This window comes from Aquarana catesbeiana, linkage group LG10, assembly GCF_042186555.1.
Source record: "Aquarana catesbeiana isolate 2022-GZ linkage group LG10, ASM4218655v1, whole genome shotgun sequence".
Taxonomy (NCBI): Eukaryota; Metazoa; Chordata; class Amphibia; order Anura; family Ranidae; genus Aquarana; species Aquarana catesbeiana.
Genome location: NC_133333.1, coordinates 255056464 through 255074030, shown reverse-complemented (window position 1 = coordinate 255074030; position 17567 = coordinate 255056464). Strand labels below are relative to the sequence as shown.

General features: G+C 46.0%; 1 protein-coding gene across 1 annotated transcript in view; it reads right to left on the bottom strand.

Annotated features, from left to right (window-relative positions):
* The window catches only part of GPR153 (G protein-coupled receptor 153), a 131126-nt gene extending 116500 nt beyond the window's left edge, over positions 1–14626 (bottom strand). The window contains exon 1 of the mRNA XM_073603662.1: positions 14164–14626. The gene's annotated coding sequence lies outside the window, so the exon portion shown is untranslated. The remainder of the gene's footprint in view (positions 1–14163) is intronic.
* Between the last annotated feature and the right edge of the window lie 2941 nt (positions 14627–17567).

The following is a 17567-nucleotide window of genomic DNA, read 5'->3' as shown; positions in this document are numbered from 1 at the left end:
CGAGATGGGGGAAGGGAAAAATTGTCCTAGGGGGGTGCCACATCCCATGTTACTGGAAACACATTTTATTAGAAAGCCTTCAGGACTTTTTTAAGCACCCCGTGGATTATTACAATGGTATAAAATAGAAATTCTTTCAACGAGCATCTTAAAAATAACAGGACATAATAAAATATGCATAGACGTCCATATACCAGGAAGGAGAACCCCCATATCACCGATGTTCAGGAGCACTCAGTCTGTCAGGACCTGGATCACCTGCTGGTGGCACTGTGGTTCCCTGGGGGGAAGGTTGTAATTCCAGTGTCCACCAGCAGGTGATCCAAGTCCTGACACAGTCACCGATGTCATGTTTCCATAAAAAGCATGAAATAGACTCTTGAAATCACACCAACATTTTTAAAGATTATATTAGATTTTATTGATTGGGTTTAGATCTGCTTTAAAGTGGGTGGAAATCCCTGACCTGAAAAATGAACAAAGCATATTCGTCTATGGTGTGTACTTGCCTCAATCCAAAGTACCCAGTGTGATTTCTTGTCTGCTCTCTCATTCCTCTTCTATCTGCATGCGTCGACTGCAACAAATGGTACCCTAAGGTGTAAACTACACAGTAACATGGAATTGCAATTAATTATGCGGTAAAATTATGTCATTGTATGAAATTAAAGTAGATGGGAAAAGTTACACAAACCCAGCCATCGAATCTTACCTGCCCATTGCTCTGACCTCACTACAAAAAAAAAAAAAATGCCCAAAAACTTCCCATTCAACCGTCTTTCTCTGCCACTGGTGGGCATGGACTATATCTGCAAGCCAACAACGCCTCCTAGTGCTATGGACACTGACACGATGACGTCACTGCTAGGAGATATGGATTAGAGGGCCAACAAGGCTGCTGCAAATTCACAGAAAATAAAGGCGACACCGTGCACCGGCCAACCTTCAACTCAGCCGCCTGTCTCTGCCACTGGTGGGCATGGATTATATCTGCCAGCCAACAATGCCTTATAGCGCTATGGACACTGGCATGATGACGTTACTGCTAGGAGATATACAGTGCACTGAAAAAGTATTCATACCCCTTGAAATTTCCCACATTTTGTCATGTTACTAACAAAAACATAAATGTATTTTATTGGGATTTTATGTGATAGACCAACACAAAGTGACTCATAATTGTGAAGTGGGAGAAAAATTATAAATGGTTTATAATTTTTTTTACAAATACGTGAAAAGTGTGGGGGGGGTACATTTGTATTCAGCCCCCTTTACTCTGATAACCTAACTAAAATCTAGTGGAACCAATTGTCTTCAGAAGTCTCCTAATTGGTAAATAGAGTCCGCCTGTGTGTAATTTCATCTCAGTATAAATACAGCTGTTCCGTGAAGCCCTCGGAGGTTTGTTAGAGAACCTTAGTGAACAAACATCATCATGAAGGCCAAGGAACACACCAGACAGGTCAGGGATAAAGTTGTGGAGAAGTATAAAGCAGGGTTAGGATATAAAAAAATCTCCCAAACTTTGATCATCTCACAGAGCTCTGTTCAATCCATCATCGGAAAATGGAAAGAGTATGGCACAACTGCAAACCTACCAAGACATGGCCGTTCACCTAAACTGACCGGCCGGGCGAGGAGAGCATTCATCAGAGAAGAGCCAAGAGGTCCATGGCAACTCTGGAGGAGCTGCAGAGATCCACAGCTCAGGTGGGAGAATCTGTCCACAGGACAACTATTAGTCGTGTTCTCCACAAATCTGCCCTTTATGGAAGAGTGACAAGAAGAAAGACATTGGTGAAAGAAAGTCATAAGAAGTCCTGTTTGTAGTTTGTGAGAAGCCATGTGGAGGACACAGCAAACATGTGGAAGAAGGTGCTCTGGTCAGATGAGACCAAAATTCAACTTTTTGGCCTAAAAGTAAAACGCTATGTGTGGCGGAAAACTAACACTGCTTATCACCCTGAACACACCATCCCCACCGTGAAACATGGTGGTGGCAGCTTCATGTGGTGGGGATGCTTTTCTTCAGCAGGGACAGGGAAGCTGGTCAGAGTTGATGGGAAGATGGATGGAGCCAAATACAGGACAATCTTAGAAGAAAACCTGTTAGTCTACAAAAGACTTGAGACTGGGGCGGAGGTTCACCTTCCAGCAGGACAACGACCCGAAACATACAGCCAGAGCTACAATGGAATGGTTTAGATCAAAGCATATTCATGTGTTAGAATGGCCCAGTCACAGTCCAGACCTAAATCCCATTGAGAATCTGTGGCAAGACTTGAAAATTGCTGTTCACAGACGCTCTCCATCCAATCTGACAGAGCTTGAGATATTTTGCAAAGAAGAATGGGCAAAAATGTTCCTCTCTAGATGTGCAAAGCTGGTAGAGACTTCCCCAAAAAGACTTGCAGCTGTAATTGTAGAGAAAGGCGGTTCTACAAAGTATTGACTCCGGGGGGCGCCATACAAATGCCCCCCCCCCCCCCTCCGGTTTTCCGTTTTTTCACATATTTATTTGTATCATTTATAATTTTCCTTCCACTTCACAATTATGTGCCACTTTGTGTTGGTCTATCACATAAAATCCCAATAAAATACATTTACATTTTTGGTTGTAACATGACAAAATGTGGGAAAATTCCAAGGGGTGTGAATACTTTTTCAAGGCACTGTAGATTAGAGGGCTGCAAATTTAGCAGCGTTGTTGGCACTTCACAGGAGATAAAGGCGACAGAGCACACTGGCAAACCTCCAATTCAACCGCCTTTCTCTGCCACTGGTGGGCATGGATGGACTATATCTGCCGGCCAGCAATGCCTACAGACACTAATCCAAATCATTCATCTGACATCATTGCAGTTTGATGACCCGTTTTCCAGCAGGAAAAACGCAGTGAATGTTGCATACTTAGGTAATTTTGTTTATACGTTAAGCTACAGAATTTTAAAGTCTTGGTTCACATCAATGCATGCCGCGTGTAGAGCAACCCATCCATTTCAGTAGGCTGCCCTACCCACGAGCTACGCAGGGACAAAAAGTCCCTGACGCTTTTTCAAAATTGCACCGAACCACAGGCTGCTGCGGCTCCAAAAAAAATGAATTAAGAATTAACGGCGCCCACGAGCATGTGCTAAAGAGCAGCGCTTTTCTGTGCGTGTCAGGAACGTGCGCGATTTTGCATGTGTTCCAACACACATAGATGGGGGAAAAAAGCCCAGGCTAGGTTCACTCTACTGCATGTCGGGAGCGTATGCAAAATCGCGTGCTTTCCAGACGGGCCCAGAAATGCACTGCCATTTAGCGGATGCGCAACTGTGCCATTAAGGCTGCATTCACACCTGAGCGGAGCATCTTTGAGAGCTTTCCCCTTCTTTTTATCTCTTTGGAGCTCTACCCATAAGGATTCCACTTCCTCCCTCAGGTTAGGGGGCCTATAGCATACTCCCAGTATTATTTTCCCCTTAGCTTCATCCCTTTGGAGCTCTACCCATAAGGATTCCACCTCCTCCCTAGCTCCCTCAGTGATGTCATCTCTCACATTCACTTGTACATTATTCTTGATATATAGACATACCCCTCCCCTTTTTTACCCTCTCTATCCTTGCGGTATAGGGTATACCCTTGAATGGTTGCCAGCCAATCATGAGAGCTGTTGAACCAGGTCTCTGAAATTCCCACAAAATCCAAATCCTCCTCGTACAACAGTATCTCTAGTTCACCCATCTTGTCCGCCAGGCTCCTGGCATTGGTGAACATGCCACGTGTAGTTTAGACCGGTCGCATACTGTCTTCTTCTTGGCTGTTCTGAGGTTGCAAATAGGACTTGTTACCAGGGCCGGTGCTACCACTAGGCAAACTAGGCAGCCGCCTAGGGCGCACCGCTGCCTAGGGCGCCCGGCCACCGGTGTTTCTCTCTTCTCCCTGCAGCAAGCAACTTAGTCTCAGCATCAGCAGGCAGCCGCCGCTCCATTCACACATGGTGTCAGAGGTGCAGCAGCGGCGCAGAACTGTGTCTGTGTCCTGAATCCTGAATGAATGGAAGCAAGCAAACGTGATGGGCACTGGTAGGTTGCATTTTATGGGCACTGGTGAGGCTGCATTGATGGGCGCTGGTGAGGCTGCATTGATTGACGCTGGTGAGGCTGCATTAATTGGCGCTGGTGAGGCTGCATTTGATGGGCGCTGGTGAGGCTGCATTGATGGGCGCTGGTGAGGCTGAATTTGATGGGCGCTGGTGAGGCTGCATTGATTGGCGCTGGTGAGGCTGCATTTGATGGGTGCTGGTGAGGCTGCATTGATGGGTGCTGGTGAGGCTGCATTGATGGGCGCTGGTGAGGCTGCATTGATGGGCGCTGGTGAGGCTGCATTGATGGGCGCTGGTGAGGCTGAATTTGATGGGCGCTGGTGAGGCTGCATTGATGGGCGCTGGTGAGGCTGCATTTGATGGGCGCTGGTGAGGCTGCATTTGATGGGCGCTGGTGAGGCTGCATTTGATGGGCGCTGGTGAGGCTGCATTGATGGGCGCTGGTGAGGCTGCATTGATGGGCGCTGGTGAGGCTGCATTTGATGGGCACTTCATTAAAAAGGTCGGGTATACATGGGCAGGACAAAGGGGGTGGAGTCAGGGGTGGAGCCAAGGGTTCGGCAAAATTTAGGTTTTGCTTAGGGTATCAAAAATCCTTGCACCAGCCCTGCTTGTTACTATACTTACCTCGGGTTTATGTGCTTTAGTCAACCTACCAGTAATGCCCCCAATACTACCCTCTGGAATATGTTCCGCGCTGACTATCTCTACCTCTGGGCCCTCCCCCCGTCGCCAAGTTTAAAAGCCCCTCTAACTTTTCGGCCATCTTCACTCCCAGCAGATCTGCACCCTTCTCGTTTAGGTGCGGTCCGTCCCTTCTATAGATCTGGTGATCGACTGAGAAGTCGGCCCAGTCCTCCAGGAACTAGACATGCGCGATTTAGTTTCGTACGGATCGAAAATTCGTACGAACTTCCGTAAATTCGGACATTCGGGAGGATCCGAAATACGAATTGCTATGCTACCGAATTTTGTACGAAATACGAAATTTCGTTTACGAATTTTCGGATCCAAATTCCGTTGCAACGGAAATGAGAATCTTCGTTAATTACGATTATTTGTTATGATGAAGTTAAATAACGCAGGAAGTCAGCACAGCACAGGGATGGTGGGAGCCCCTCATACTGAGCACAGCACAGGGATGGGGGGAGCCCCTCATAACGAGCACAGGACAGGGATGGGGGGAGCCCCTCATAATGAGCACAGCACAGGGATGGGGGGAGCCCCTCATAACGAGCACAGCACAGGGATGGGGGGAGCCCCTCATAATGAGCACAGCACAGGGACGGTGGGAGCCCCTCATAATGATAAATTCATCATAACGAACATTCGTAATTGTTACGAAAAGTTAACGAACCTTCCTAGTTCGTACGAATCCAAATAGAGTTTCGGACACGAATTACGAAATACGAATTAATTCTAATACGAAACGAAACAACACTAATTTATTGACGGCGCACATGTCTTCCAGGAACCCAAACAACTCCTTACTACACTAGCACCTCAGCCACTTGTTTGCTTCCCTAATCTCCCTCTGCCTTTCAGTGCTTTACAACATGAGGGCAGACATTACAATATAACTCAATACAGGAGGAATCGGAGGGTCCTGCTCTTTAGAGCTTACAATCTAGGATTATATGTCACAACATTTATTTCATATTAGACACAACATTTAAGCCAAAAGCGTTTTGCAAATTTTTTTGTTGACCCCCCTCCACCCCCGTACATACCCCACAACCACAAATGTCACGGAGTGGGGGCTGCATAGGTCTCCCCTGGACTCCTAGTGCCCTCTGCATACACAGAGCCCAGCCCCCCCACACACAGATGGCACTGAGATAAAAATAGATCTTATTGTGATGAGCTATTTTTGGCGCAATCTGTGTGTTTGTCCTACAGCGCGTTCCCTGTGTGGAATACTACAACACGAGGGGGGTTACGAGATGAGGGGGTCAGGCAGGTCCTCGGCAGACCAGAACAGACTGCTATCATTTTCCTGGGAGGATTGCAGATCAGCAGTGCGGCTTATTTTTGGAAAGCGATGTTCTATCATCTGACATGAGCCTGAGGGAGAAAACTACGAAATGAAACATTTGAAACAATGTATCGCGTATTTGTTGAACTCAACGATAAATGATGACCTGTTTCATTGTCCTCCAGAAAAAGCGAATCTATCTTGTGAAACGCGTAGAGTCACATAACCCACCCCCCCGCTGCTGCCTCTACTGAGTTCTCTCATGTGATCGGGCAGAGCCGCTGATAAGGCAGTACATTGGATCCTGCTGTACGGGGCCTGGCCCCATCCGCTCCACGTGGGGGTGGGGTGGGGGGGGGGGGGTTGTAGCATTACAGTTCATTACAGCATAATAAAAAAAAATGGGACTTGCTAAACTCCACCCCCCAGCTCCTACTTGCTTATAGGGAGTGTAATTACATTTTGTTGACCCAATGGGGCCCAGGAGGTGGAGGATGTAGTGGAGGGACTTCTTCTTTTTTGGGACACATGCACATCATTCCACCCTGCATGTAGCCCGGCTACTCAATTAGTCCCGGCTTCCGCTGCCCACTGCCTTTCCTGGCAGAGTGATACTATGATTCTCCGCTCAGCCGCGCTCCGCATCATCCGCACTCAGGGGGCCCAGCTCTGGTAATCTGCACCCCCCCTTCCAGCAGGAAAACCCGCCCTATGGTCATGGCTCCTAGAAGTATCTTCACAGCTCTGAAGTTCCCACCGCGGTACGCACAGACCAGCAGGAGAGGTGCTGCCCCATACAGTATCCAATTGTGAGGGAAGGGGGAATGGGCACCACAAGGATATTGAGAGGGGGAATGGGCACCACAGGGATATTGGGAGGGGGAATGGGCACCACAGGGATATTGAGAGGGGGAATGGGTACTACAAGGATATTGAGAGGGGGAATGGGCACTACAAGGATATTGAGAGGGGGAATGGGCACCACAAGGATATTGGGAGGGGGAATGGGCACCACAAGGATATTGAGAGGGGGAATGGGCACTACAAGGGTGAGGTGAGGGGGAATGGGCACCACAAGGATATTGGGAGAGGTAATGGGCACCACAAGAATATTGGGAGGGGGAATGAGCACCACAAGAAAATTGCGGCACTATTAGTTGGCACTGATGGGCACAAATAGGTGGCACTGGGTACTGACGAGGAGGCACTATAAGGCAGCACTGATGGGCACTGATTGGTGGCACTGATTGGCAGCACTGATGGGCAGCACTAATGAGGAGACACTGAAGGGCAGCACTAATGGGAGTTGATTGGCAGCACTGATGGGCACAGATAGGCAACACTAATGAGGAGGCACTGATGGGCACTGGTGGCATTGATGGGCGCTGATTGACAGCACTGATTGACAGCACTGATTGACAGCACTGATTGGCAGCACTGATTGACAGCACTGATTGGCAGCACTGATTGACAGCACTGATTGGCAGCACTGATTGACAGCACTGATTGGCAGCACTGATTGGCAGCACTGATTGGCAGCACTGATTGGCAGCACTGATTGGCAGCACTGATAGGAGGCACTGATGGGCACAATTGGGGCTGCACTGATAATCAGGACACTGATGCTCAGTGTAGATGTCCCCTGTCACACTTGCCGGTTACCGGCTCTCTTCTCCTCACCCTATGACAGCACGTGAGGAAAGGAATGCCGATAACCGCCAAGTGTGTTTACATTGTGACCAGCTGTGATTGGCCCTTTACCCCAATCTATGATCAGCTGTGTCCAAAGGACATGCGCGTTTCCACCTAAAAGTGCATACAGAGATCTGAACAGAACCTAAATCGCAACGATCACGACCAGGTAAGAAGTTGACAAACAGCGCTTTGACACCCAGACACATGCGGAATGCACATACTTATTTTTTTTTTTTTTTTATAAATCAGGCCTAAGCACCTCCCATATACATCCTACATATAGGGAACCTCAGAAATATACTGAAAGAAGCCGGCATGCTATGTGGGAGGCTGCAATGGAGAAGATGGCATGACCTGTACGGAGGGAACTGTACAGCCTGCCATTGCTAGCTGCCTGGCCGTCTTTTATTTAAGGCCTCACAAACACTGAGTGATACAAATGCTGCTTTTTCTACCTCGAAATGCCCCTGGATGACAGCCTTTGTGTCTATGCACACATAGGCATTTGGAAGCAGAACCCCCCCCGACTGCCATCGTGTCTTTGCAGGGATTGTAACAAACTCTGTTGAGGATTCCTACCTTTTATCATTCTGAAGAAATAGCTTTTTGTTTCTCTGTGTCCATGTGCAAAGTGAATGTGAATGGGAGTGACTTTATCATCATCAATCAGCTGCTGCACCTGCAGGGTTCTAATGAGGACAGTAGGTCAGGGTCTGCATCCCTTTAGATAATATCTCTCTTTTAGAGTAACTCCCCAAAAATGAAATTTTTGTTGCAGGGGATGCCCAAAATCTGACTTGTATCTTAGTGCAGACTTGTGGGAAAATCAGTGAGCCAATCACACGAGCAGGAAATGCTGTTTCTGGGGGACGATCTGTATACCGTCTGTGCAAAGAACCCCTCCAGGCGGCCATTTCGCATTTTATAGAAAATTACAGCAGCTGAAGATTGGAAAGAAAAGGTCATTTTTAATGACATTCAATTACAATACGACTTGTCAGCTAATACGTTTAAATAGATTTTATCATTGTAATAATAAAATATGGATTTATATACAGATATACACTATATTACCAAAAGTATTGGGACGCCTACCTTTACACACACATGAACTTTAATGACATCCCAGTCTTAGTCCGGAGGGTTCAATATTGAGTTGGCTCCGCCCTTTACAGATAGAACAGCTTCAACTCTTCTGGGAAGGCCGTCCACAAGGTTTAGGAGGGTGTCTATGGGAATGTTTGACCATTCTTCCAGAAGCGCATTTGTGAGGTCAGGCACTGATGTTGGACGAGAAGGCCTGGCTCGCAGTCTCCGCTCTAATTCATCCCAAAGGTGTTCTATCGGGTTGAGGTCAGGATTCTCCAAAATCGCTCATCCATGTCTTTATGGACCTTGCTTTGTGCACTGGTGGGCAGTCATGTTGGAACAGGAAGGGGCCATCCCCAAACTGTCCCCACAAAGTTGGGAGCGTGAAATTGTCAAAAATGTCTTGGTATGCTGACGCCTTAAGAGTTCCCTTCACTGGAACTAAGGGGCCAAGTCCAACCCCTGAAAAACACCCCCACACCATAATCCCCCCTCCACCAAATGATTTGGACCAGTGCACAAAGCAAGGTCCATAAAGACATGGATGAGTGAGTTTGGGATGGAGGAACTTGACTGGCCTGACCTCAAGCGATAGAACACCTTTTGGGATAAATTAGAGTGGAGACTGTGAGCCAGGCCTTCTCAACCAACATCAGTGCCTGACCTCACAAATGCTCTTCTGGAAGAATGGTCAAACATTCCCATAGACACACTCCTAAACCTTGTGGACGGCCTTCCCAGAAGAGTTAAAGCTGTTGTAGCTGCAAAGGGCGGAGCCAACTTAATATTGAACCCTACGGACTAAGACTGGGATGCCATTAAAGTTCATTAACGTGTAAAGGCAGGCGTCCCAATACTTTTGACAATACAGTGTAGGTGAGGTTATTAATGTACATGCCTGAGAAGTCCCATATACCCCAATACACCTGTTTTGTTTTTTTCTCTGGGATGTTGGCACAAAGATACAGTCAGAAGTTACACCTCAATCAGTACAAATGCCTGCAAGGGATGTATGCCCCAAATGCAGAACTCCTCCGTTCCAGACATGTGTATCCCAGAACACGTACAGCCTTAAATGCAAGTACCACTTTGAGAGGCTGCTGGCAGTGGTGCCCCCTTTTTGCCCAATAATGCCAGGATTTGATCCACATGGGCCAAACTTCCCATGTGCATTAGGCCTTATTCATAGAATTTAGAACTGAAGAAGTTCCTCGGAGAAGCTACAATAAGACTTCAACAATACAGACCAAGTCCAGCTGAATATGAGCAACTACTACCAAGAAAGGGCCACCGATGAGCCAAGAGACTCCAACACCATGACCAGAGCTGAACCCGATCGTGAAATGTAATACAATGTACTCTTGCCCCCTGACGAAGACTCATTCAGAAATGCGTTGATCAATCTTTTATCAATACAAGTTGTAGAAAGAGTAGATTGATGTTGAACTATGGGGTATTAACATATTCCAGATGGGTAACCTCAATGTTTTGTCAGTCAATACCTTTAAATTTGATTTGATCATTTTAATAATAAAATATGGATTTCTATACAGATATAGGCTCTACATGCCTGTGAAGACCCATATACCCCCAGTACACCAGTGTTGGCTATTTCTCTGGGATGTTGGCACAAAGATACAGTCAGCAGTTACACCTCAATCAGTACAAATGCCTGCAAGGAATGTATGCCCCAAATGCAGGACTCCTACGTTCCAGACATGTGTATCCCAGAACTTAGAGAGGTCCTATATACCCCAATACACCTATTGTGGCTATTTCTCTGGGATGTTGGCATAAAGATTCAGGGCTCCATTCATAAGGTGGTATCCAAGTTATTTTAAAAGTCGTGCCGTATTTTAGTAGTGAAAACCGGCAGTCATTTACCAGCGGTGGTAGCTGGCGTCCTTAACAAACACTGTAAATAGCTGGATTTCAAGGAGCTGGCGGCCGCCAGTGTCCTTAACAACCAGTCATTCTCATGGTTGTTAAGGACGCCGCGGGCGCCCACTCCTTAACAACCAGTCTACACTCCCTAAATCCCGCATGCCTCCACCACTACTTAATTATTGCATGTATTTAATTCTTTATTTCCTTCTGTGAATTGAGTTTAACTCCTATTTGTGCGGTGTTTACCGAACGTTTTCAGCGTTTTGCGGTAGATACCGCAGAATGGTATAGTGAATTGATAGTTTTAGGATCACATGTGGTATTTAGGGAAAATGTGTCTGGACACCTACATACAGCATTTGATCTGGTTCTGAGAATGGAGCCCACAGTCAGAAGTCACACCTCAATCAGTACAATTGCCTTCGAGGGATGCATGCCTCAAATGCAGAACTCCCCTGTTCCGGGCGTGTATCCCGGAACATAGAGAAGTCCCGTGTACCCCAATACACCTGTTTTAACTATTCTTTGAAGGCAAGTTTGGTTTGGTACAACCAGTGCCAGGAAAAGACCATCTAGAGCCCGGGGCGAACATGCCAAACTGTGCCCAAGATGTATGAGTGTATAAGCATTATGTGTTAGAGCCCCCACCCCTCAAAAACAAAAATTGAGCAGTAATCTTACCCTTACCCCTTAAGCATAAATTTTCCCCTCCTCCCAGGACAAATCCACCTCCCTACTGCAATCCCCCCTTCCAGCACAGATCTTTGCCCCCCCCCCCCCCCCGAGATCAAACCCCCCTCCCTCTCAGCACACATTCCCCTCCAGGAAAAAAAATCACTCCTCTTGGCACAAATCCTCTACTCCTCAAATCCCCCCCCCCCCAAGTACACAACCTCTCCACCCCCATTACAAATCCCCCCTCCTAGCACAAATACCCCCCACTCAACCCTACTGCCACGAATCCCCCCCCCAAAAAAATACTTCCCCTCCTAGCACAAATCCCCCCCTCTCTACCATATCACCTCTTCTAGCACATATACCCCATACCCCCCCTCCTAGCACAAATACTCTTCCACCATCTCATTCCCAACACAAATCCCCCCCATACACTTTTCCTAGTACAACTCCCAAATTCCGTTCACAAAACAATTCTTACCCCCCAGCTTCCTCCCCAAATTCCCCCACCCAACAAAAATCACCTCCCCCCTATGTGGTGCCCCATCCCCCATCTCATATGATATCATAGTGCCCATGGCAGGTGCCCCCCACCTGCCCACCCCTTGTTCCGGCCCAGGGCACAACATCCAGCCGCCTTCTATTTCAGCCCTTCGTAGGTTTTGATGGGATGTTGATAGTTTGGCTGCAATTGTACCTCCTGATTGCCCGGAAATGCCGAGATTTGGCGCACATGGTGCAAACTGCCCGTGCGCATGTAGGCAAATGCTGAAGACGTTTCGTAGCTTCTCCAAACCACTTCTTCAGGTCTGAATTCTATGAAAAATCCAGATAAACTATGAAATGTCTTCACTACAGAACAAGCCCAGTTGATTGTAACCAACAACTACTAGCTATACCATGACCTGGATAGATAGGAATCTCCACAGGCACATGTCCATCTCTTATATCAGCGTGGGCAGAGCGCCTCCTGTGCCGGATTGTGAGGGGGATTCCGAGCGAACCCCCCCATTGTGCGCTCATTAACCCTCCGGTGCCCGTCCGCTGCCTGCGGCTACACGTGTTCTGTGAAGCATTAAAAACAAAGCCAGGAGGGCTGAGATCCCACGCCGTTCCCATCTCCATCCATCATTCCCAGGAGGACCATTCCAGATTCATAACCAGCCTTCTAAAACCATTTCCAGGGACATTTTGCCATTGCTTTGGTGCATTTGAAATCCCTTTTCGTTGAGCAGTGTCTCTGAGGAGCAGGGGGATGTGAGCAGGCTTATTTAATTAGGCAGTGCAAAGGGCAGTGACCCATTTTTGGGGATGCCAGACACACGAGGGTCGAGGTGGTCTCACAAATGTCTGCCAGCAGATCTGGTCAACAATCAGTGAAATGTGCGTTGTGATTAGTCGCTATAGGACTAAAAGATGATATAAAATGGATTATGTTTAATGGTGTGTTGAGTGCTACAAATGGAGATAGATAGATAGATAGATAGATAGATAGATAGATAGATAGATAGATAGATAGATAGATAGATAGATGGATAGATGGATAGATGGATAGATAGATAGATAGATTTTTATCCCATAATACACAAACCAGGAAATATTGTACAGTTGGATAATATGGAAACCAAGAACAAATTGGCAGTTTTTTTAGCTTGTAATAATCAGGGACTCTTGGCGGCTATTATAATTATACAGCCATAGAGGAAGCATTTCACCCACCTCCCCCTATTACATAACCTATTATGGGATCGCTGTATTGCCCATTAAGGTGGAGTTTTAGGTGGCTAGGGTCCCCTTGGGTACACCAGGGGCTGTGGAACTAAAAGTCAAAGTGCAACCTTTGCGTACAGCATAGGGTTTGAAACTACAAGTCAAAACGCACCCTTTGGGTTCTCTGTAGGCTTTGGAACTACAAGTCAAAGCGCACCCTTTGGGTTCTCTGTGGGCTTTGGAACTACAAGTCAAAGGGCACCCATTAGGTTCACTGTGGGCTTTGGAACTACATGTCAAAGGGCACCTTTTGGGTACACAAGGAGTTGAGGAACTACAAATCAAGGTGCATACTTTGGGTCCACCGTGGGCTTTGGAACTTCAAGTCCAAGGGCACCCCTTTGGGTTCACCATGGGCTTTGAAATTACAAGTCAAGGGGCACCCTTTGGGTACACCAGGGGCTTTGAAATTACAAGTCAAGGGGCACCCTTTGGGTACACCAGGGGCTTTGAAACTACATGTCTACATAAGCATGCTGATGTTTTTTTTTTCTCTCTTGCTGGAGGCTAAAGGTTTTCTAGAATGTCTCTTTTTTTTGCATTTTGTGTTGTTTTGGGGTTTTTGCCCCTCTATCAGTTCTTATTTACTTGGCTTGGCATTGATGGGCAAAATAAATGAGCTGCTTTAATAAAAGGACATGCTGGCATTTACAGTTCCACCAGCAGCTGGGGGGGTTGATGCATCTTTTGGACTTGTAGTTCCCTCTTCAGCTTGGAGGGCACAACTCCTGTATCCTTGGCATGGACCGGTAACCCAACAAATACAAAGAATAATGCTTGCCTAATGCTGGCACTTTTTCTTCCCAGTTGGGGACTGTTAAGGAAGTCTTATGCCCTATTTAGGGATATATGTATGGGTCTTGAGTCCTTGTACCCTACCAGACCATGAGTAGCAAAGCAAAATCTTATTACCTGCTGAAAGCTGGCATGCATACTTAGACTAGTAGTTACCCAGCATTCTACAATGAATAGTAGATTCCCATACCTGGGTTATGGTGCCATCAGCCTGCGATCTTCTCCCCTTGGCATGAGTTTGTAACAAAGCAAATGGAGTGATCCTTTGAGCTTTCAGGGGCATCCTTCACCCAGTCTGCAGGAGCACCCTTCACCCAGTCTGCAGGGGCACCCTTCATCCAGTCCCTTTGTCTCCTAGAATAGAGGGACCCCCAGCCCCCAAGCAGGCAAGGCAGCGAGCAGAGAAGCGACTCCCCTCCCGGGTTGATCAGTAGATCTGCTGGCACTGGCTGGTTGGTCGCTGGGCACCGGGCACCGACTCCATCCCCATTCCAGGAGGAGAAGAGGAGCTTTCACTGTGGATCTGCTGCCCCCAACCCACCCCGAACAATGGGCTCCCTCTGTCATCGCTCCCACCCCACTCAGCCCTCACTTCTTCATTTCATCATTTGGGTTGGATGAGGCTGAGAGAGGAGAGGACACAGCGCATGCCCGACCACCCGACAGACAGCCCACTACTATGGAGGAGGCTGCAGCCTGCAACTTTTTACTGACTGACATCGCAGCCCAAATATCTCATCCTGATACAATGTATCATCAATAGAGGGAGATCACAACAGAAATATCTCACCCTGATACAATGTATCATTAATAGAGGGAGATCACAACAGAAATATCTCATCCTGATACAATGTATCATTATAAGAGGGAGATCACAACAGAAATATCTCATCCTGATACAATGTATCATTAATAGAGGGAGATCACAACAGAAATATCTCATCCTGATACAATGTATCATTATAAGAGGGAGATCACAACAGAAATATCTCATCCTGATACAATGTATCATTATAAGAGGGAGATCACAACAGAAATATCTCATCCTAATACAATGTATCATTATTAGAGGGAGATCACAACATAAATATCTCATCCTGATACAATGTATCATTATTAGAGGGAGATCACAACATAAATATCTCATCCTGATACAATGTATCATTATTAGAGGGAGATCACAACATAAATATCTCATCCTGCTACAATGTATCATTATAAGAGGGAGATCACACACAGAACCCCCCAACATAATACAATGTATCACTAATAGAGGGAAATCACAACATAAATATCTCCTCCTGATACAATGTATCATTAATAGAGGGAGATCACAACAGAAATATCTCATTCTGATACAATGTATCATTAATAGAGGGAGATCACAACATAAATATCTCATCCTGATACAATGTATCATTATAAGAGGGAGATCACACACAGAACCCCCCAACATAATACAATGTATCACTAATAGAGGGAGATCACAACATAAATATCTCATCCGGATACAATGTATCATTAATAGAGGGAGATCACAACAGAAATATCTCATTCTGATACAATGTATCAATAATAGAAGGAGATCACAACATAAATATCTCATTCTGATACAATGTATCATTAATAGAGGGAGATCAAAACATAAATATCTCATCCTGATACAATGTATCATTATAAGAAGGAGATCGCACACAGAACCCCCCATCCTAATACAATGTATCATTATAAGAGGGAGATAAACAACAGAAATATTTCACCCTGATACAATGTATCATTATAAGAGGGAGATCACAACAGAAATATCTCATCCTGATACAATGTATCATTATAAGAGGGAGATCACACACAGAACCCCCCATCCTGATACAATGTATCATAAATAGAGGGAGATCACACACAGCTCCCCCAATACAATGTATCAGTGATGGAGGGGGGGGTCACACACACAGTGCCTCATCCTTATACATTGTATTACTAATAGAGGGAAATCACTACCAAAATATCCCATCCTGATACAATGAGGTTGATTTAATAAAGTCAAAAAGACTGTGTACACTTTGGAAAGTGTAGTTACTCCAGGACAAGTAAATGAGGTAAAGCTTCACTTTGTAAAGAATACCCAATCATGTGCAAGGAAATTTAAAAAAACAAAATTTTTACTTGCACATGATTGGATGATGGAAGTCAGCAGAGCTTCTGCTCATTTACTATACTCTGGAGCAACTTCACTTTACACAGTTCACAGTTTATTTGCCCTTAGTAAATCAACCCCAGAGTATCACTATGGAGAGAGATCTCACACATGATAACAATGTATCACAAAAGGAGGATAGCAGCTAAAAAATCTCATTCTGATACAATGTATAGTTGATGCATGGAGATCACACACACAACTCCCAATGTATTGCTGATTGACAGAGACCATAGCCAAAATATCCCATCCTGATATAATACATCATTAAAGTGGTTGTAAACCCTTACAGACCAGTTTGTGCTACAGGTATGCCTATAGTAAGGCCTATAATAAAGCTTACCTGTAGCTACCCCGGATATCTCCTAAATCTGCACTGTTTAGGAGATATCCTCTGTATTTGCACGTGCTGACGTCATTGGCACATGCGCACTCACACATACTGAAGCAATGGCACGTATGAGCTGTTGCTTCAGTGAGTGTGCCGTTACTGTGCGCATGCGCGGGAGTGACGTCATTGCGGCTCCGGCCAATCACAGCACCAGAGCCGTGATACCCAGAAGTAACCCCCGGGAGTGGTGTCGCCAGCCAGTGCTGTGTACGGGCACCGCAGCGAGGGCTTCGATCTCAGGTGAGTATTACATAATGAGCTAGTATGCTATGCATACTAGCTCATTATGCCTTTGTCTTGCTGGTGATTTATTTTTTTTAAATGGGTTTACAACCACTTTAATACAGGGAGATTGCACCTAAAATATCTCAACCTGAGATAAAGCTTCACTTTGCAAAGAATACCCAATCACATGTAAGGAACATTAAAAAAAAAAAAAACAGCATTTTTGCTTGCACGTGATTGGTTGATGGAAGTCAGCAGAGCATTTGCTCATTTACTAAGCTCTGGAGCAACTGCTCTTGCAGAGTGCACAGTCTATTTGCCTTTAGTAAATATACCCCAGCATATAACTATTATAGGTAGCTCACAGACAGTATCTCCCATCCTGATACATTGTATCACCAACGGAGGGAAATCGCACATGGAACCCCCCCATCCTGATACTTTTATTAAATACAAACTGCTAAATACCTTTTCTCATCAGCAGTATATAGCAGTCTTGTGACTTCTGTTGGTGTCTGGTGAAGCTTGTAAGAGGAGTTTTCATACTGCACTGAGCTGTCCTATGAGGCTGCAGGACGCCCGCCTCACTTTCTGGACAGCGCTGATTGGCCCTGTGCTAATCACATGCACTCTCTCAAGAAAAAAAAACAAAACCTGTCTAGCAATAAACACCAAACTGAGCATGTGCAGCCTGACTCCAAAGGCTCTATGTTATCTGGACTTGTCCAGGGGGACAGTGCCAGGAGGGTGCATACAGGATCAAGCAGGAAGCAGAGCTTTGGGA